Source organism: Dendropsophus ebraccatus, chromosome 4, assembly GCF_027789765.1.
Source record: "Dendropsophus ebraccatus isolate aDenEbr1 chromosome 4, aDenEbr1.pat, whole genome shotgun sequence".
Taxonomy (NCBI): domain Eukaryota; kingdom Metazoa; phylum Chordata; class Amphibia; order Anura; family Hylidae; genus Dendropsophus; species Dendropsophus ebraccatus.
In genome coordinates, this window is record NC_091457.1 from 137,894,887 (window position 1) to 137,913,678 (window position 18,792).

The 18,792-nt window shown below is 47.7% G+C and overlaps 1 protein-coding gene across 1 annotated transcript in view; it reads right to left on the reverse strand.

The window, feature by feature from the left end:
- Window positions 1–4,072: 4,072 nt before the first annotated feature.
- The window catches only part of KCTD17 (potassium channel tetramerization domain containing 17), a 232,002-nt gene continuing 217,282 nt past the window's right edge, over window positions 4,073–18,792 (reverse strand). Inside the window, exon 7 of the mRNA XM_069967156.1 lies at window positions 4,073–4,084. The gene's annotated coding sequence lies outside the window, so the exon portion shown is untranslated. The remainder of the gene's footprint in view (window positions 4,085–18,792) is intronic.

Here is an 18,792-nt window from a genome sequence, read left to right on the forward strand (position 1 = left end):
AGGAATTACTTATGCTCCCCCTAGCTTTATGGGGGACATATACCATTGCGTACGCCAGGGAGAAGGCTCAGATGCACTCCTTCTCCCTGACGTATGCCAGCCGTATCCCCTCTCACCTGATGGGCGAACAGGGGGTGTGGCAAGGCAGGAAGGAGGCGTGGCCTCCTCCAGGGCCTGATTTATGATCATGGCAGATGGCACCTCAGAAGCAGGTGTAGATTTCTATGCCCACCATACGGTAGGCACAGTTCACCCCGAATTCTCTAAGAGGTGCATCCCTCTTAGTAAATCTGGCGGGGCAATTGGGGGCAGGTACATATAAATGTCCCCCTATATGTTTGAACAACTGATTAGAAAACAAACCATAACTTCATAAGTAGCAGTCTAGCACTGTTGCTGACCAATCAGACTGAGCGCTATGGCACAAGCGGTGGTGTCATTTTCTTTGATAAACGTATATCCAACTACACGAAATTTGATTGCGTTGGTGAAAAGAGAACACGGCTGTAAAGAAAACTATTATCCATATTTAATGTCTAATACACAAGCCTAATAGACTAAATATTTCATTATCAACTGCTGAATTATTAACATATCTTTCATTGTCTTGTCATTCCATGTTAAGAAGCCCCCCCGGTCACAGGGGCTGATACACCTCCTCTCCCTCTCATCCGGGATCTCTGGTGTAGGGTCAGAGGATACATGTATTTTATGATAATTGACAGAATCTGAGCGTACCATTTATCCTGCAGAGCACGGCTGTCATCTCATGTGAGGGATGCACTTTCAGATGACCGGTCCGTGTCACAAGTGCTCAAGGCCGATCTTATAATGTGATATTTTTATGCATACATTAGGAAGTCAAATTTACTAATGATCAAATTACTCTTTAAAAACATTGTTATATCCTTATACCAGGCCATAAACCATATTATTTCTATTTATTTTATAGTTTGTTTGTGTAGTATAATCAGTAAACAAAAGGATTTAAAGGGGTACTCCGGGGAAAATCTTTTCCTTTCAAAACAATTTCAGAAATGTACATAGATTTGTAATTTATTTCTATTTAAAAATCTTAAGTCCTCCAGTACTTATCAGCTGCTGTATGCCCTGCAGGAAGTTGTGTATTCTTTCCAGTCTGACACAGTGCTCTCTGCTGCCACCTCTGTCCATGTCAAGAACTGTCCAGACCAGTAGCAAATCATTATAGAAAACCTCTCCTGCTCTGGATTGTTCCTGTCATGGACAGAGGTGGCAGCAGAGAGCACTGTGTCAGACTGGAAAGAATACACCATTTCCTGCAGAACATACAGCAGCTGATTAGTACTGGAACAATTGAGAATTTTAAATAGAAGTAAATTCAAATCTATATAACTTTCTGAAACCAGTTGATTTGACAGAAAAAGATTTTTGCCGGAGTACTCCTTTAAAGGCTGCATTTAATAACAATAGTAAATGAAATCCATATGAAAATAAAACTAAATTAAGACTAAATATGTCACCCACTATGACCCACCATTCTTTTATAAAGCAGTCGGTCAGCTAACATCTCCTCCTCCTTACATATTGTAGGATTTTCATTATTGCAGTTTCCATCTGTGCACCTGCAGTGATCGATCAGATCTCCCTGGGATACAACCTACATCTGTTCTTACATAAGCAATATAGTACAGTGGTTATGAATAAGTGTCACTGTCCCTATGGAGTGATGAATGAGCCTTCATAAGGAACGGAGCAACAATGATCAAGTATACCTATGTTTCTTATGGAAGCATGGAGGTGCCTGCATAAAGATACACCGAAGGGAGAACCAGAATTAACTGCATGGAAGCTTGACATCAGCTCTCATCATAGGGGTGACTTCTTCTAGATTAGTTCTATTTTATTTTAGGAATGTAGTAGCTTTTATAAGGTAATTTTTTAACTAGAAACTGTAGTATTTCAACTGTAGTATTAAAAACAAAAATGTAGACAGCTCCTGTGACAGCATATGTGTCTCCATGGTTACAGACTACAAAAGCAAACCCTGTGTAGTCTGATCACACAGTCATGAGTTACTTTACTTTCTCTGCTCTCACCTACTATGTGTAAGATGGCTACAAGAACATTACAAAATGGAGATGTAGCCCTTTTTTCCCCCCTCTAAACATGGTGGACACCCCTTGTCATAATATAGGTCCCAAACTGTAAAGAATCTTCCATTTACCATGTGAGTAGTGATTTCATAATGGTTGCACTTTTATCCCATGAAAAAGAGCTTAAAGAGGTTGGTGTCATGACGCAAAGTTAATAAAATTTCAATGTGTACCTTATACATATATGTACAGGAATACAAATGTGTTGTTTTTAGCAAAGGTAGGCTAAGAAAAAACGGATCAAAACGGATCCGTTTTTTTTTACGGACACAAAAACGAGGTCGACCACGTTTTGTGTCTGTCAAAAAAAAAAACGGATCGGTTTTGATCCAATTTTTTTTTATAATGGAAGTCAATAGAAAAACGGATCAAAACGGATGCACACAGTTGCATCCGTTGTTTTCATCAGTTTTTTTGTAGTGTGAACCCAGCTGTAACAAGGTAAACCCCAGTGGGTTTAATTATTCTTTGGTTTCCTCACTAAACTGTGACCAGTCTAGATTACAGGCTCAGTGGAGACCAACTGCCAGTATTTCCTGAAGATTGCAGTTGAACTGAGCAAGTTAGGCCGGACTAGGGGGTTAAAAAACCCTAAGGGGAGGCCTTCATGACAGGGCCTTGCTGCATGAGGGAGGTTGCCTGGGTGATGGGGTGAGGGGTTAGGCTAAAGGGGGGGGGAGGAGCCCTGGGGTTAATGGGGGGTAATGATTGGGGGGAGAGATGTGAGGGGGTGGGGGAAAGTCAAGGGGTATTTAAGGCAGGTGCAGGGGGGGAGGTTACCTTTTGGCCTCAAGCCGTGGAGGAATCTGTGCTGCAAGTATGGATCCTCTGGCTGGCGCTTTCGAGCAGCTCCGTCGGGCTGCGGTGGAGAGGGGGCCGCTATGGCTCCAGGAACAGCTTCAGGCTCTCCTGCCAGGTCCGTCTGTGGCCCCTGCTCCAGTTTCGTCCGTGGCGCTCCGGCCGCGGAGGTCTCGGCCTCCGGCGCGCCTTAGCCCGGACATTGCCCCCAGGGTCCGGCGCCGTGTAGGGAGCCCCTCCAGGGACGCTCCGGCCCCTGCGCCGACCCGGCGCGCCATTGCCCGGTCGGCCAGGGCTGGGAGCAATCCCGTTTCCAGGCGGGATCCGTACAGGGGGGAGGAGTCGCCTCTCCCCTCGACGTCGGCTGGCTTCACAGGGTCCGGACCAGGAACGGCGGGCCTGCAGGTGGTGGAGTCGCGCAGGCCTGCTCGGCGCCGGTTGGAGTCTAAGCGTGGGCCTGTTCGGAGGCCGCCTCCTGCGTCCTCTCGGCGGAGTGACGTCACCGGGCGGCGTTCCGCTGGCCCCGCCCCCTCTGCTCGTAGCAGCCCGGTGCCAGGATCTTCAACGGCGCCCCCGTCCGAGGGGGGCGCCGGAGCGGTATGGCAGGCGTCAGGCAGTCCGCCTGTCCCAGATGACCTGTCAGATGGGGAGGAGCCCGTCGCTGGGCCGCTGCCCCTGCCGGGGCCTGCGAGGGATGCCGGACTGTCCGCTGCTGGGCACACAGCACCCAGGCAGCAAGGTGAGCTGGGAACAATTTTGCCTGTGGGGTTGGGGCCTGGGGGTGTCGCGGGGGGGGGTTTTGGGCAGAGCGGTTTGGGTGATTTGCTGCAGGGGATGCGGGCCTTTTTCTGTAGCCTGGGGCAAGGGGCGGGGGGGGTTTCTCCTTCGCCGGCGCTTGCATGGACAGGGGGGGGGAGCGCTGCTGGTGTTGCGATGTCTGCTGCCGCTGTGGGTGGTCAGGGTGTGTACAGTGCGTCCTCGGGGGCAGGGGTGCCGGTAGAAACGCAGACAGACCCTGAGGCTGTCCGGCGGGAGGATGTTACGCGACTGGATGATGCTGCTAGGGGGGAGGTCTATGTGTGCTTTGAAGGCCCCCTCGGTTCCCATGTTAAGCAGGAGGTGCGGGACAAGATTCACAAGGGGGAATATGTGGAGATTTTCTCTTTATTGCCCCTTGAGAAATTTAATTTGGATCGGGTTAAGCCAGGAGATGATAAGAAAGATAAGGAGGAGAGCCGGCGGTATCGGCTGATACCGCGGACTTTCCAGAATTGGTTACAGGCTTTCACTATTTTGGCGGGAATTGTGGGGGAGAAGTCGCCGGGTGAATGCTTGGGCATGTTTTGTTATTTGGATGCTGTACATGAGGCTTACCGTACCTACGGGGGTCAGTCCTGGTTGCGCTATGACGAGCAATTTCGTCAGCGCAAAGCGGTTAGGCCTAGCATCCGGTGGGACCATAAAGATATAGGTTTATGGTTGCGGGTTACGGCGCCGGTTAAGAGTGCGACGGTTAGTTCGCCCTTTCAGGGGTCCGCCGGGGGCATGGGACAGTCCGGGTACTCGGCGGCCGTCCAAAAGGGGCTGTGCTTCCTTTTCAATGAAGGAAGTTGCAAGTTCGGGGCAAAATGTAAATTCAAACATGAGTGCTCCACTTGTGGGGGAACCCACGGGGCGTCTCGCTGTTTCAGGGGGCAGAGGGTTAGGGGAAGTGGAGGCGATGCGTCTGGAAAAGGGGGTGACACCGGTCCGGCTGGACGCGATGTTGCCCTACCTAAATAGATATCCGGATCGGGAGAGAGCGGCGCTGTTGGAGGGCGGTTTTCGGGAGGGTTTCCGTATTCCATCACTTACGGTCACCTTGCCTCGGCAGGGGGGTAATTTGAAGTCGGCCTTGTTGCACTCATCGGTGGTGGCGGAGAAGCTGGGCAAGGAGGTGGCGTTGGGCAGGATGTCGGGCCCCTTCCCGTCCCCTCCGATGGTGGGGCTTTTGGTTTCGCCTTTGGGGGTGGTTCCAAAGAAGGAGCCGAATAAATTTCGGCTCATTCACCACCTGTCTTTTCCAAAAGGGTTGTCGGTGAACGACGGGATAGATCCGGATCGCTGTTCTGTGGTGTATACGTCGTTTGACTCTGCTTTAAGGTGGGTTCGCGAGTTTGGGCGGGGGGCGTTGCTGGCAAAGACAGATGTGGAATCTGCATTTCGCCTTTTGCCTGTTCATCCCGACAGCCTGCACTTGCTGGGCTGTGTGTGGGACGGGGGGTACTTTGTTGACCGATGTCTGCCCATGGGATGTTCCATCTCGTGCGCTTACTTTGAAGCGTTTGGGTCGTTCTTGGAGTGGGCGGTGCGGGATTTTTCGGGGTTGGCGTCCATTCTTCATTATTTGGACGATTTTTTGTGTGTCGGTCCTGGGGATTCTAATGTTTGCGCGGTTTTGCTGCACTCGGTTCACGTCCTTGCCGAGCGGTTCGGGGTTCCGCTGGCAAGGGACAAGACTGAGGGGCCCACAACTTGTTTGAGTTTTCTGGGAATTGAGATTGACACGATGGCAATGGAGTGTCGGTTGCCCCAGGATAAGTTGGTGGGATTGCGCGGGGAGGTGGCGCGGCTCCGGGGGCTCCGGAAGGTACGGCTTCGGGATTTGCAATCCTTGCTGGGGAAGCTTAATTTCGCTTGTCGGATCATGCCGATGGGCCGCATATTTTGCCGGCGGTTGGCGCAGGCGACGGCGGGGTTGTCATCTCCACGGCACTTTGTTCGGTTGCGGGCTGAGCTGCGCGATGACCTGGCGGTATGGGCGTCGTTTCTCGAGGCCTATAACGGTCGCTCCTTGTGGCAGGCGCCGGTTCGGCCGGCTGAGGATTTTGAGCTGTTCACTGATGCGGCCGGGGAAGGCGGTTTTGGGGTGTACTGTCAGGGGGACTGGTGTGTGGGATCGTGGCCGGAGGATTGGAAGGAGCGGGGGTTCGTGCGCAACCTTGCGTTGCTCGAACTGTTTCCCATTGTGGTCGCATTGGCCATTTGGGGGAACAGGTTCAAGGATTGCCGGATTCGATTCCACTGTGACAATCTGGGGGTAGTTCAGGCGATCTCTTCACTGTCGGCGTCGTCACCGCCGGTGGTGCTGTTGTTGCAGCGGATGGTGTTGCTGTGCTTATCGCTGAACATTAGCGTTACTGCGGTGCATTTGCCGGGCGTGTGTAATGAGATTGCTGACTCCCTTTCTCGTTCACAGTGGGATCGTTTTCGTCGGCTCGCTCCTGGTGCGAAGTTGATGGCGGAGGTTTTTCCAGAGGAACTGTGGCGGCTGCCTTTCGGGCGGCATCAGGCTTGATTTCTGCTTCGGTGGCTGAGCGGACGAGAATGGCATACTCCAGGGCATGGGGGCAGTGGGAGGACTGGCAACGGGAGGTCGGGGAGGTGGGAGGTGAGGAGTTGTCCTTTCTGTTGTTGTTGGGGCATTGTTGGGATCAGGGGTGGTCTGTTCCTATGGTTAATCGGCTAGTGGCCGGGGTGGCTTTTGGTTGTAGGTTAAGGGGGCTGGGGGATGTTACAAAATTGTTCCTGGTTCGTAAGGCGTTGGTGGGATTCCGCAAGGGTTGGAAGCCCGGCGATACCAGGCGTCCTGTATCGTTTCAGTTGTTGGGGTCTATGTGTGGTCGTTTGGAGGGTATTTGTGCGGATGGGTTCGAGGCATGCCTTTTTCGGTTGGCTTTTTCATTGGCTTTTTTTGGGGCGTTGAGGGTGGGGGAGCTTGTTAGTCCTTCAGTTACCAGGCCTGGGGGTATTCTGGCAGAGGATGTTGAGTTGGTGGAGGGTGGTGTTGTGTTTTTGCTGCGGCGGTCTAAGACTGACCAGTTTGGTAGTGGTTCCAGGGTTACGTTGTATGGTGTTCCGGGGGCTGGGGTTTGTCCGGTTCGGTGCGTGGCTGAGTATCGTAGCCGTTTTTATGTCGAGTCTGGGCCGTTTTTACAGCACATGGACGGTAGGTTTTTGTCGCGTTACCAATTTTTGGCCGTTTTCCGGAAGTGTTTGCTTGCTTGTGGGGTGGCCGCTAGTGATTATGGGGGGCACTCTTTTCGTATTGGGGCCGCAACCGAGGCGGCGAGAGCAGGTCTGGGGGACGAGGTGGTTCGTAGGATAGGGCGTTGGGAGTCGGCCCGTTTTAAGTCGTATGTTCGCCCTCATTGGTTGTAAGTTATGTTCGGTAGGGGGTGGGGGGTTGTTGCTTGCGTTGGTCGGTTGTGTTATGCTTTTTAAACTCTTTATTTGTGTCTTGCAGGTCCTGGTAGTGCTTTGGTTTGGATCATGGGCCACTCCTACGTCTGGTGGGGTGCAGTCCGTGCGGCGGTGCGGCCGGATGGTCGTCAGCTGGGTTTCTCGCGCGAGGTGGCTAGTATTCGGTGGCTTGGGCGTAAAGGCATGACATGGGGCCGTATGTTGTCTGAGTTTCATAAATTCGCCAGATGGGACCGTGCGCCGGACATTTTGGTTCTTCACCTGGGCGGCAACGATATTGGTTCCAGGCCGTTCAGAGAGCTCATTAGGGATGTGAAGTTCGACCTTCTTCGACTTTGGGCCTCATTTCCAGGGTTGGTGACGGTTTGGTCGGATATTGTTCCGCGCCGGCACTGGAATGGGGCCCGGTCTGTTGAACGGTTGAATAAGGCTCGTATAAAAGTGAATCGAGCGGTTGGTAGATTCATGACTCGTAATGGGGCTGTGGTGGTCCGTCATCCGGATTTGGAATCGGGTACGGGGGGTTATTGGAGAGGTGACAATACCCACCTCAATGCTGTTGGCATAGATCTTTGGTGTTTGGCACTGCAAGGGGGCATCGAGGTGGCTCTTAGGGTTTGGGGGGACGCCAATATCTAAGGTGGTCAGATATTGCCGTTAGTGGAGGGTCCTCGAAGTCGGGTGGCTTCTCGGTTATGGATAGTTTGGGAGGGAACTAGTTGTTCCGGACTCCCTATATGTTATGGTTGGCAAGGTGACGGAGTTGGTTGGAACTGGCAGTAGTTATTTAATGTTAAGGAAGGTTGGGAGCGTGGCTGGTGGGAAGGTAACGCACATACCTTGTTAACTTTGCTTGCGAGCCGGCGTTACTTCGGCTGCAGGTTATTGGGTTGTGCATGGAAAATAAGGACTGCCAGCGGTATTATTATTTCGGGCTTCGAGGACCGACCACTTGGGGGTTAACTGTTTAGCACTAGGAGTTAAAAAATGTTATTTATTTTGTGCTGCTTAATAAAAGGCTGCTGTGGCCATATTTTCCGAAAAGCCTATTGTCTGTCGTTATTGGGGAATATGGTGGCTAATTGGATGGTTGGGGGAGGGTGTTTGCCCGGTAAGTCAGCAATCCCCTGGTCAAGTTAGGCCGGACTAGGGGGTTAAAAAACCCTAAGGGGAGGCCTTCATGACAGGGCCTTGCTGCATGAGGGAGGTTGCCTGGGTGATGGGGTGAGGGGTTAGGCTAAAGGGGGGGGGGGAGGAGCCCTGGGGTTAATGGGGGGTAATGATTGGGGGGAGAGATGTGAGGGGGTGGGGGAAAGTCAAGGGGTATTTAAGGCAGGTGCAGGGGGGGAGGTTACCTTTTGGCCTCAAGCCGTGGAGGAATCTCCCACCCACCCGCCCCTTTTTTCTTCTGTGATTGTTTGCTGCCGGTGGGGGTAATAAGGGGGTCTTCTGTCGCAGCAGCTTTACGGTGGAGGGTCCTCGAAGTCGGGTGGCTTCTCGGTTATGGATAGTTTGGGAGGGAACTAGTTGTTCCGGACTCCCTATATGTTATGGTTGGCAAGGTGACGGAGTTGGTTGGAACTGGCAGTAGTTATTTAATGTTAAGGAAGGTTGGGAGCGTGGCTGGTGGGAAGGTAACGCACATACCTTGTTAACTTTGCTTGCGAGCCGGCGTTACTTCGGCTGCAGGTTATTGGGTTGTGCATGGAAAATAAGGACTGCCAGCGGTATTATTATTTCGGGCTTCGAGGACCGACCACTTGGGGGTTAACTGTTTAGCACTAGGAGTTAAAAAATGTTATTTATTTTGTGCTGCTTAATAAAAGGCTGCTGTGGCCATATTTTCCGAAAAGCCTATTGTCTGTCGTTATTGGGGAATATGGTGGCTAATTGGATGGTTGGGGGAGGGTGTTTGCCCGGTAAGTCAGCAATCCCCTGGTCATGCCTGACCCATGTTAGTGGGTCATAACCAAGGGCAACAGGTTATCAAAACAATGCCAGTATACTGAGGATTTGTAAGGCTATATGGCTCAAACATGGCCTTATCAGGAATGCTTGTATATTCAAAATATGTTTATTTCACATAATGCATTTGTTTAAACATAGTTGTCTTAATAACACAACCCCTTTAAGGCTTACATGCAAAGATGGTTGAACCCACTGATTTTGACAGAACCGGTAGAGATAATTGTCAGATGGACAAATATATGGCCACCTTAAAGGAGAAGTCTGGCGGATTATAAAATCTGGCGGGGGGGGGGGTTCGGGGGGATTGATAACATGTTGAATTTTCACTGCCCGATTCTTTTGTTCTCAGGTAGATAAACCACTGCCTTAGGAGTCTGGCTACAGCTCACCCTCTCTTTCCTTTCATCCTTTCGCAACACAAGAATGCTTCTCCAAGCGTTCATGTGTATAGGGGATTAAAAGACATAGCTGTTGGAGGTGTATGGCACCTTTAGGGGTTTCCTGCTTACTGTGTATCCATTACAGGCATTTATCATTTGAATCTATGTCTATATTGGGAATATGCGAAAAATTAAGCTCCTACCACTATAAAGATATATAAGGATCTGGTAGTTTCTAAGCTATATATAAAGTTATACAGTATGCTCAAAGTAAAAAAAAAGAAAACCATGATGTCCCCCACTGTCTTTACCTATTTGGGTATTGCAGTTTACCACCCAGCCATTCCTGACATGTTGTGATACACGGATGCATCTGCCCAGCAGCAAAGTGTCCCAGTAAATTACATTAGAATGTTTGGCAACTATGAACATTACGCACATAATACTATCATTTAACAGCAGCCCTTGCCTGGTGACACAATTATTCCGCACTACTTGTGTTGCTGTGTACACACACTTGTTTGCACTAACATGGCTGTGTCAATAAGTGGCTTTTAGCGGCTGGTATTTATTACCACTCTGTACAGTAATTCAGGTACCAACCCCAAACAGCATTACAGGATCGGTATCATTAAATATACTTCCAAATGATACGAGGTATATAAACCTTGGGATGTCACAGCCGTGAGTTCACGCATAACATCCTGGAACCTGAAAAGTTATGTGGAGGGCAAGGCAGCGTTCACATTAGTAGTAAATAGTCCTGATTATCTACATAGATGGAAAACAGAGCGCTGTTGATTTCCATGCGGCTGATTGCTTTGTTATGGTGAATGCTGGTTTCACTTTTGAGCCAAAACCAGAAGTGGATTCAAAGTAATGGGTAAAACTAAGGAAGCACTAAGGCTAGGTTCACACTGCGCTAATGCAATCCGTTTTTTGCAAAAACGGATCAAAAAAAACTGTTGCATTTGTGTGCATCCGTTTTGATCCGTTTTTCCATTGACTTCCATTGTAAAAAAAAAACGGATCAAAACAGATCAGCTTCTTTTTACGGACACAAAAATGTAGCTGACACTACTTTTGTGTCCGTCAAAAAAAAAACGGATACAATTTGATCTTTTTTTTTTTTTTTACAATGAAAGTCAATGGAAAAACAGATCAAAACAGATGCACACAAATGCATCAGTTTTTTTCAATCCGTTTTTTGCAAAAAAACGGATGAAAAAAACGGATTGCAAAAACGCAGTGTGAGCCTAGCCTTACATGTCTCCTACCTGTCGGATCCACTTCTTGCTTTGGTTTAAAAAGACTCTCTCAGTAGGTTTCTGCTGTCCTATATAAGGGTAGCATAAACAAGTGACAGAGAAGCTGAACAGAATGATGTATCACTTACATTGTTGTGTGCAGCTGATCCAGAGATCTCCTCCTGAATAACATGGACAATAAGTAGTTATGTGCATGAGCCCAGTAGTCCTCAATATTCATGAGAAGCAGAAAAATCCGCCCACCAGCTGTTGATTGGCAATTATCTATCCATGCTGTATATAGGCAGTCACCTGTCAATCAGCAGCTGGAGGGCGGGGGAGGGGGAGGCAAGAACTCTCCTGCATATTAGGAGAACGGCTGAACAAAATGATGTAAGTAATATACTGATCTGTTCAGCATTTCTATCACTAGTTTATGCTGTCCTCATTTAAGGGGCATAAACCTAGAGACAGATTCCCATTTAAAGCCTCAGTGGCGGTTTAAAAAAAAAAACAAAAACCCTGCCATGTGTGAAACCAGCACGTGGCAGAGCTGTGTTGGCTGAAGAGAGGTAGTTACTTGAGCTGTAGGGGTTAGTCACAGGTATTACATCACATAGTGGGTAAGACTTCAATTCAAAGATTCAAACTCCAGCCAAGCCTTCTGAGACAGCAAAGGATGATATGTCATCCCAGGAGGGAGGGAGGAGCTGCTGAGACAACACCACACTGACATTACACAACTTCCTGTCGAGGGTAATTCCATATGTACTATTGAAAAACACATTTTTGTCTAAATTTTGGATACTGTTAAAATAAAAAACTGCAAAAATATCAAAACAGCAAAATATTAAAAAACTTATGAACCTAACCTGAACATAGACCCAAGAGACAACAATATGATGTAATATAATAGATAGGGAAACCAATTCAATAAACATTTTATGTTTTCTTTATAGATGCATCAATTACCTTTTATTGCAGTTTCAGTGTATTAGATATTGAAGCAAGCAATCCTCCATGGATGTCTGGCTTCCTCCTGGATGTAATCAGATACTTCATAGAGAATTTATTTTATTGGATAATAATTAAATAAATAAATGCAGCAATATTGTCCGACGGCAATAAAATGTGTGTGTACAGAGTGTCTGAGAACCAAATTCAGAATGTCCTTCTATAAATCCTATGGCCAATATTCTCTGTGAATTGTTACTAGATTATAGTGGGTGGGTATTTATAGATATGTTGGGTTCAAAGGTGGCCGTACACCTTCAATAACGGACAGCTGAGCTGCCAGTTATCTCTCCCATCCAGCCCGCATTCTCCCCATACATATGGCCAAGCATTCCTTTGTTCTCTATGGGGAGGGGTAAGCCATAGCCAGAGAGCTCTAACAGTGGCTTATCTCTCCTACAACAAATAAGTCAGGCAGTGATTTTCCATCACACATGATCCCAATGTCACCAGACATCATCTGTTGGTGGTCGGTCAGGAGAGCCCCATACATCTTATACCGATGCCTGAACCTGCCACTGAAGTATAAGGTGTATGAGGAACTTAAAGGGGTTGTCCAGGATAATATCATACTAGTGGGGTACATGTGAGTAATGTATACTTACCTCTCTCACTCCCTCACTGCTTCCAGATCTCAGGCCGCCCTTTCTCCCCTGCTGTCAAGTGTTTTGGAAACATCCGGTGACATTCTGCTCCCTCCGGAAAAGGACGATCAGCATAGATTGTATACTGTCTCTGCAGAGATGAGTCCGACGCCCAAAAAAAATTACTGGAGCAGTCATTCTCTATGGCTGTGGGACTAATCTCTGGTGCCCGCGCACGACTTCCGACAGGGATTTCTCTGCAGCGGGACGGGGTCCGGGACCAGGACTTCGAGGAAGGGGTAAGTATAAGGGGCTCCAGCGAGGGGTCGGGCGAGCTTCACCCCGGCAGCAGGGGTGACAGGTCTCCTTTAAGACAATTTATACACAACATTTTCTGAAAGTTATCTATGAGTTACATAGCTCAAAAGGTGGAAAGATCTGGAGGGCAATGGACGGAGAGGAGAATATACTAGGACTAGATTGAAAGGCTGGTGGTGAAAAGTAGATGATTGGAAATATAAAGCGGCATTCAAATAGAGCCATAGCTATAAGGAGTCTAGTTGAGGTAGAAATTGCACCTAGGCCTAAAGGCTCCTCTGCCACATAAGATATATCGTTCAGGGGTCTTGCTATAGAGTTTATAGTTGGGCCCAGAAACTTAAAGTTACCTTTGTGCATTTGCCAACTGGTAAGGTGTATCAGCGGAAAAACAGAGACAGCTGGCGCAAAGTATGGCAGATGGCAGCAGCTGGCAGTCTGGAGTGGTACTCACACACTGGTGGATGATATTAGCTTCGGTTTAGACACAGCTGGAGCAGAGTTCAGCCTCTTAGGGTCAAAGTGGTTATAGGCTTGTACAGAGAACACTTTAGACTTTGAGAGTGCTTGTCCTTAAGAGGTTACATGTTACTTCATGACATCTTACCAGAATTCAAATTCATGTATTTGAGCCTTTTATAGCTTCAATTGTCTAACATAGTCCATAACAAGCACTTGTCATTCAGTCACACTATAAGCATCATGGATACACACCTGAAGATAAACACTGAAACACATTTAGTATGAAATGGTGGTGTGTTCATATATAGATACAGAAGAAGTCAGAGATTATTTTTGTGAAGTTTAAAAAAAAAAAAAAACATCCACAGGTTCATGTTCAGTAATTGCTTTTGTCTGACACAACTGGTTCCCCAGCCAGCAAGTCCAGTGGCAGTAAGTGACCCCGGTCTATAGTTCTTTCCTATTTAATTCTCTTCAAGCAGGAAAATGACCTTTATCTACTGCATTAGCAATAGGCATACATAAGAAAATCCACTGCATTGTTTCTACGATCTGTAAGGGTTCTCCAAGGTCATAGATAACAATTTATTGTAGCATGCCAACCGTGCTAGAAGGGAAAGGATTTTCTATAAATACATAGATAACTGGATCTTCAGGACCACCTGAAAAGTGCAACATTAAATTATGTATATAGGACATTCAATGGCATTCTCTAATGGAGAGGATATGTCATCTATTGAACAAATTCAATTATGTTCAGCATATAAAAAAACAAGACAACCAGGAATCTGATTCTTCTCTGTTACTTTATGTGTAAAGGCTACCATTTTTAAAATGACATCTGTCATTTTGAGTCCAAAAATGATGTCCGTTATTTTGAGGATTGGCAGCCCGTCAGTGTAATAACAGCTGTTGGTACTCATTGTAGTTTGGGTTTACTAATTGGCCTTGGGTGTGTCTTTACTTGAAAAGTCCATTAAATAAATGAATTAATTAATAGTAAATATAGTAAAAAGATGTCCACAAATAATTGACAAGATCATTATTTTAACGTCCGTGCCATGCAGAAAACATCCATCATTTAATACACTGTGTGCACTAGATGTCCGTCATCCCATTGACTTCAATGCATTGCAGTCAGTTAAAGAGAACCAATCATGGACGAAAGTTAAAAAAAATGTATTCCCTAATTAGATGCAAATCATAATTTTATTGACATTTGCAAATATAATTCATTATTTTTATTGAAATATTCCCTTTTAACTTTCCTGTCTCGAGCCGGCTCTTTTCAAAAGAGCCGGCGCGAGACAGGAAACTCCTATCATGCAGAGTGGCAGTAAAAGGTTCCCATGATCCTTTGCTTGCCGCTCTGTTAATACACAGTGATCTCGCGCTATACAGCGCAAGATCGCTGTGTATTATCTAAAGTCCCTCTTCTCTAATCTATTTATGAAGATACAGACTGCATCTGCAGTCTGTATCTTATACTTTACCTAATCCTCTTCTTCGGTGCAGCAAGGCCGGCGCCGCCATCTTGATTACGTCACTTGCCTTCCAGCAGTGGAGCGCAAGGCCCGTAATCAAGATGGCGGCGCCCGGCCTTGCGGCACTGAATCAGAGGATAGGTAAAGTATAAAGCTACAGACTGCAAATGCAGTCTGTTTCCTTATAAAGTCTATCTATAAAGATACAGACTGCCTTTGCAGTCTGTATCTTTATACTTTACCAGATCCTCTGTTCCCTGGCTGTTTCGGCGGCGCCGCCATCTTGATGACGTCACGCTGGAACGCACTGCTGGAATGCAAGTGACGTCATCAAGATGGCGGCGCCCACCGGAACAGCCAGGGAACAGAGGATCAGGTAAAGTATAAAGATACAGACTGCAAATGCAGTCTGTATCTTCATAAATAGACTTAGGGAGAGATGTACTTTCATAATAGGGACAGTTATATTTAGGTGATTGGTTCTCTTTAAATTGCGGTAATAACGGACGTCATTTAAATAGAAAAGGCGGAGGCCTTTTCTCTTTTTTTGACATTGTGTGAACATAGCCTAAGGCTATGTTTCCACGCCATCAAAATGACAGCAGTTTTAATCAGATGGACGTAATTTACCAGCATCATAACAGCCGTTGTTTTAAAATAATGGCCTGGTGAGAGAGAAAAAAATGCCAGTTTTCCCGCTAATAAGCAGCAATTCTGTATATAAATAGTTGAACGTTTGTGACAAAGTAACAAAACACGTTTCCTACTGATGTTCAGCTTGGACCTTTACCTGACAATAGACCCCGGTAAGTGGACCTTCACTAAAAGTTGTTGAGTACCCCTGCTATATACTATAAAGAGTCATCAAAAATGATTTTTGAAAGGTCATCAGGCATGTCAAAAGTTATTGATCGCAGACAGGGCCGTAATAACAGCTGCAGCTGCCCTAGGCACTAAACCTGGAGACGCCCCATCTTCACTCACCAATCAGCATCATGATTTTCTAGTTTCTGAACATCATATTGATATCTGATCAGTCTTAGGACATGTTTCTGTACGACACCACATGCAGCCGAAACCAGACCCTCATGCGGTAACCAATAGGGGTATGGCCACTAATCCTGGTAACAGCACATGACTACTGATGAAGTAATGGGAGCCTGGTTTCGGCCACATGTATTTCTGAATAGCGTTTTTCATGGTTTTTAACTGCAGAAAACATAAACAAATTTCCACATTGCATCAATGATTAGAGCGGTCTGTATATTGTCGGAAAGGAATTCTCACCACAGGATTGGTAGATTGGTAGGCAATAGCTCCAGGCGTCACATTTACCACTGCAACACCAGACCTGACCAATACCACCATACTGCGACTGGATAACACCTCCACACCAGATGTGAAAAATACCACCCTACTGTGACTGGGATAACACCGCCATACCAGACCTGACCAACACCACCATACTGTGACTGGATAACACCTCCACACCAGACATGACCAATACCGTGACTGTATATAATTTTTTGCGCTCAGTCAACATTTTCAAGTTCTTTTCTCTTGTTTTTTTTTTTTTTGTGATTATTACTTTGCATATAGTGGCACTCAAGCTTATTTAGTGGTGCCTACCTGTAGCAAGTTGTTTGCCTATACTTTAGTCTTGGACTTGGAAATAAAGATCTAAAGTATTTTCATGCAGGGAGTGGTGAGAATGCAATAATGAAGTCATGCTTTCCCATCCCAGTGCCCCCACAGCTGTAGTGCCTTCACTCACTATCACCCTCCAGTATCCCGCACTTCCCGGGTTCCTGTGTCATCACAACCCGGCAGAAACTACCCGCTCAGTCAGTCAGTTACTGCAGAGGGGCCCATCTCAGCCACTGATTGGCTGAGCAGGCTGTGACATCACTGGAATTAAAAATACAGGATACCAAAGGACGACACTAAGCAGTGGCATTGAAGCTACGGAGGCACCAAGATAGGTAAGTATTACTTCTTTATTATGTTCCCACCACCCCCTGCCCATCTTGTTTTATTTTATTTTTGCCCTGATTTCTCCTTTAAGTATTTGAATTACATAAACCAGAAATCATTTATTAAAGGACAACTCCTCCCCAAAATAAAACACAGACACCATACTCACCATCCCTCCGGTGATGATCGCCACTCGATTCGCCCGCCGTCCGCCTCTCCGTCACCGCCGTCCAGCGATGTCTCCCGGGTCCAGGGGATGGAAAAGGCTGCCAGTGCGCTTGCGCACTGGCAGCCTCTTCATTGGCTGGAGCGCATCACATGGCTCCCAGCAAGCTCAGCCAATCAGGGCTGAGCAAGCTGGAAGCCATGTGATGTGCTCCAGCCTATGAAAAGGCTGTTGGTGCGCATGTGCACCAGCAGCCTTTTCTATCCCATTCACTTTCCATAAAGACGCCGAGGAGGAAGAAGACCCGGACTGCCCCCCGGCTCTGACAACGTTGTCACAAGATGGCGCCCGGGAGAAGAGGACGGCGACGACCGTAATAGGTAATGTATAATTTCTTTAACTTACGAAAGTGGGGGAAGGGGGCCAGACCGGGTATTTAACCACATTACAAAGTTATATAACTTTGTAATGTGTGTTAAATAAGTAAAAAAAAAAATTTGTGGGAGTTGTCCTTAATGGTGCGTTCACACCTACAGGATCTGCAGCTGATTTTCTGCAGCAGATTTCATTTAAATAACTGAACACAGCATCAAATCTGCTGCAGATCTGCTGCAGATCCTGTAGGTGTGAACGCACCCTTAGGGTATAAACCCACACACCGTATATGTGCAGTGTCCCAGAACATGCAGACTACTACTCCTATTATGGTCATTTCTCTTGCTGTGTCAATGCCTGTTCTGGTAAGTGTTTGCACTGCAACTGCTGCTGGTTTTCCCCTAATATTCTTTGGTATTGTGCATTCTCATGTGTATTCTCATGTATTCCTGTGTATTATTACAGTGTACAGTGGTATGCAAGGCTGTTGATCACGTGACCTGTAACCATGGTTCCTCCAATGGCCGACTAGTTCTGGCCAGGAGCAACCATGTGACCTCCCACTTCCTCCTAACAAGTTAGTCTTCCCCCTGCTTCCAAGCAAGGAGGTTGTGTTGTTCTATCCTCTCCCTCAGAAGAGTGACTGATTCTGCTGCTGTATTCAAGTCTTCGGCTGTATCTGCCTGCTCAAGTGTCCGGAGTCTTCTCTCTCATCTGGGTGTCATTCCGTTATCTCTCCTCATCGCTACAAGGATTCACAGCAAGTATTATTCTCAAGCTAATCCACCCAGCAACGCTATTTCTCTCATACTCCTACTCCCATCATCCGGCACGTATTCTCACAGCCTATGCAGCACCACTCCTGCTTTATTTGTCCAAGCCTGCTATATACCCGGTTGCATCCGGACAGAACTGTTGCTACTAGTTACCTCATCTATAATAAAACCGCTGTTACTGAACCCTGGCATTGGTGTCCACTAACTGGTGCCCTGACTAAGTGCAGCGAAGAATCGCATGCCCATCATCACCCGCAGATTCCACAGACCGGCCCTACAGCTGTGCCGCCCTCAGGCCTATACCGTGACAAGTATAACCCCTGCAGCTGCCCCGGTCATTGCCCGCTCATAACACCAGCACTGCGGAAGTGGCCCCCAGGGGCCAGGGCATCGCATTTTTGGCGTCACGAACAGGATGCAGACTGTGTTGTGCCAACTGTCAGTGTCCCCAGAACTGTACTGCTAATCCCCCCAGAGACTTTGCTATTGCCGCGCTGCGGCCTGCTAAGGGGTCAAGTCAGCCGGTGACGCACTGTCTTCGCGCGCGCGCGCGCTCCGCACCGGCCCTGCAGTATCCAAGCCTCTGTTGCAGGAGGGAAGGAGATTGTGCCCGGACCGCCGGAAGTGTTGATGCTGACTTCCGCCCTATTCCTCTCCGGTCCCGGACACCCTGCCTATCGGTGCCTGCTGTTCCCGCAAGCTCTCCTCGCCCCTACTTTCTTCCAGGCGCCTTACACCAGAACCCCTCGTCATGTCCACCGGCCATCACAGTGACTCTGACGGGTCCGGCAGTTCGCCGACGGCCCGAAGAAGGCTTCCCGCGGCTCCCGTTGCTATGGCTACCGCAGCGGTCCCATTCTTCATTGGGC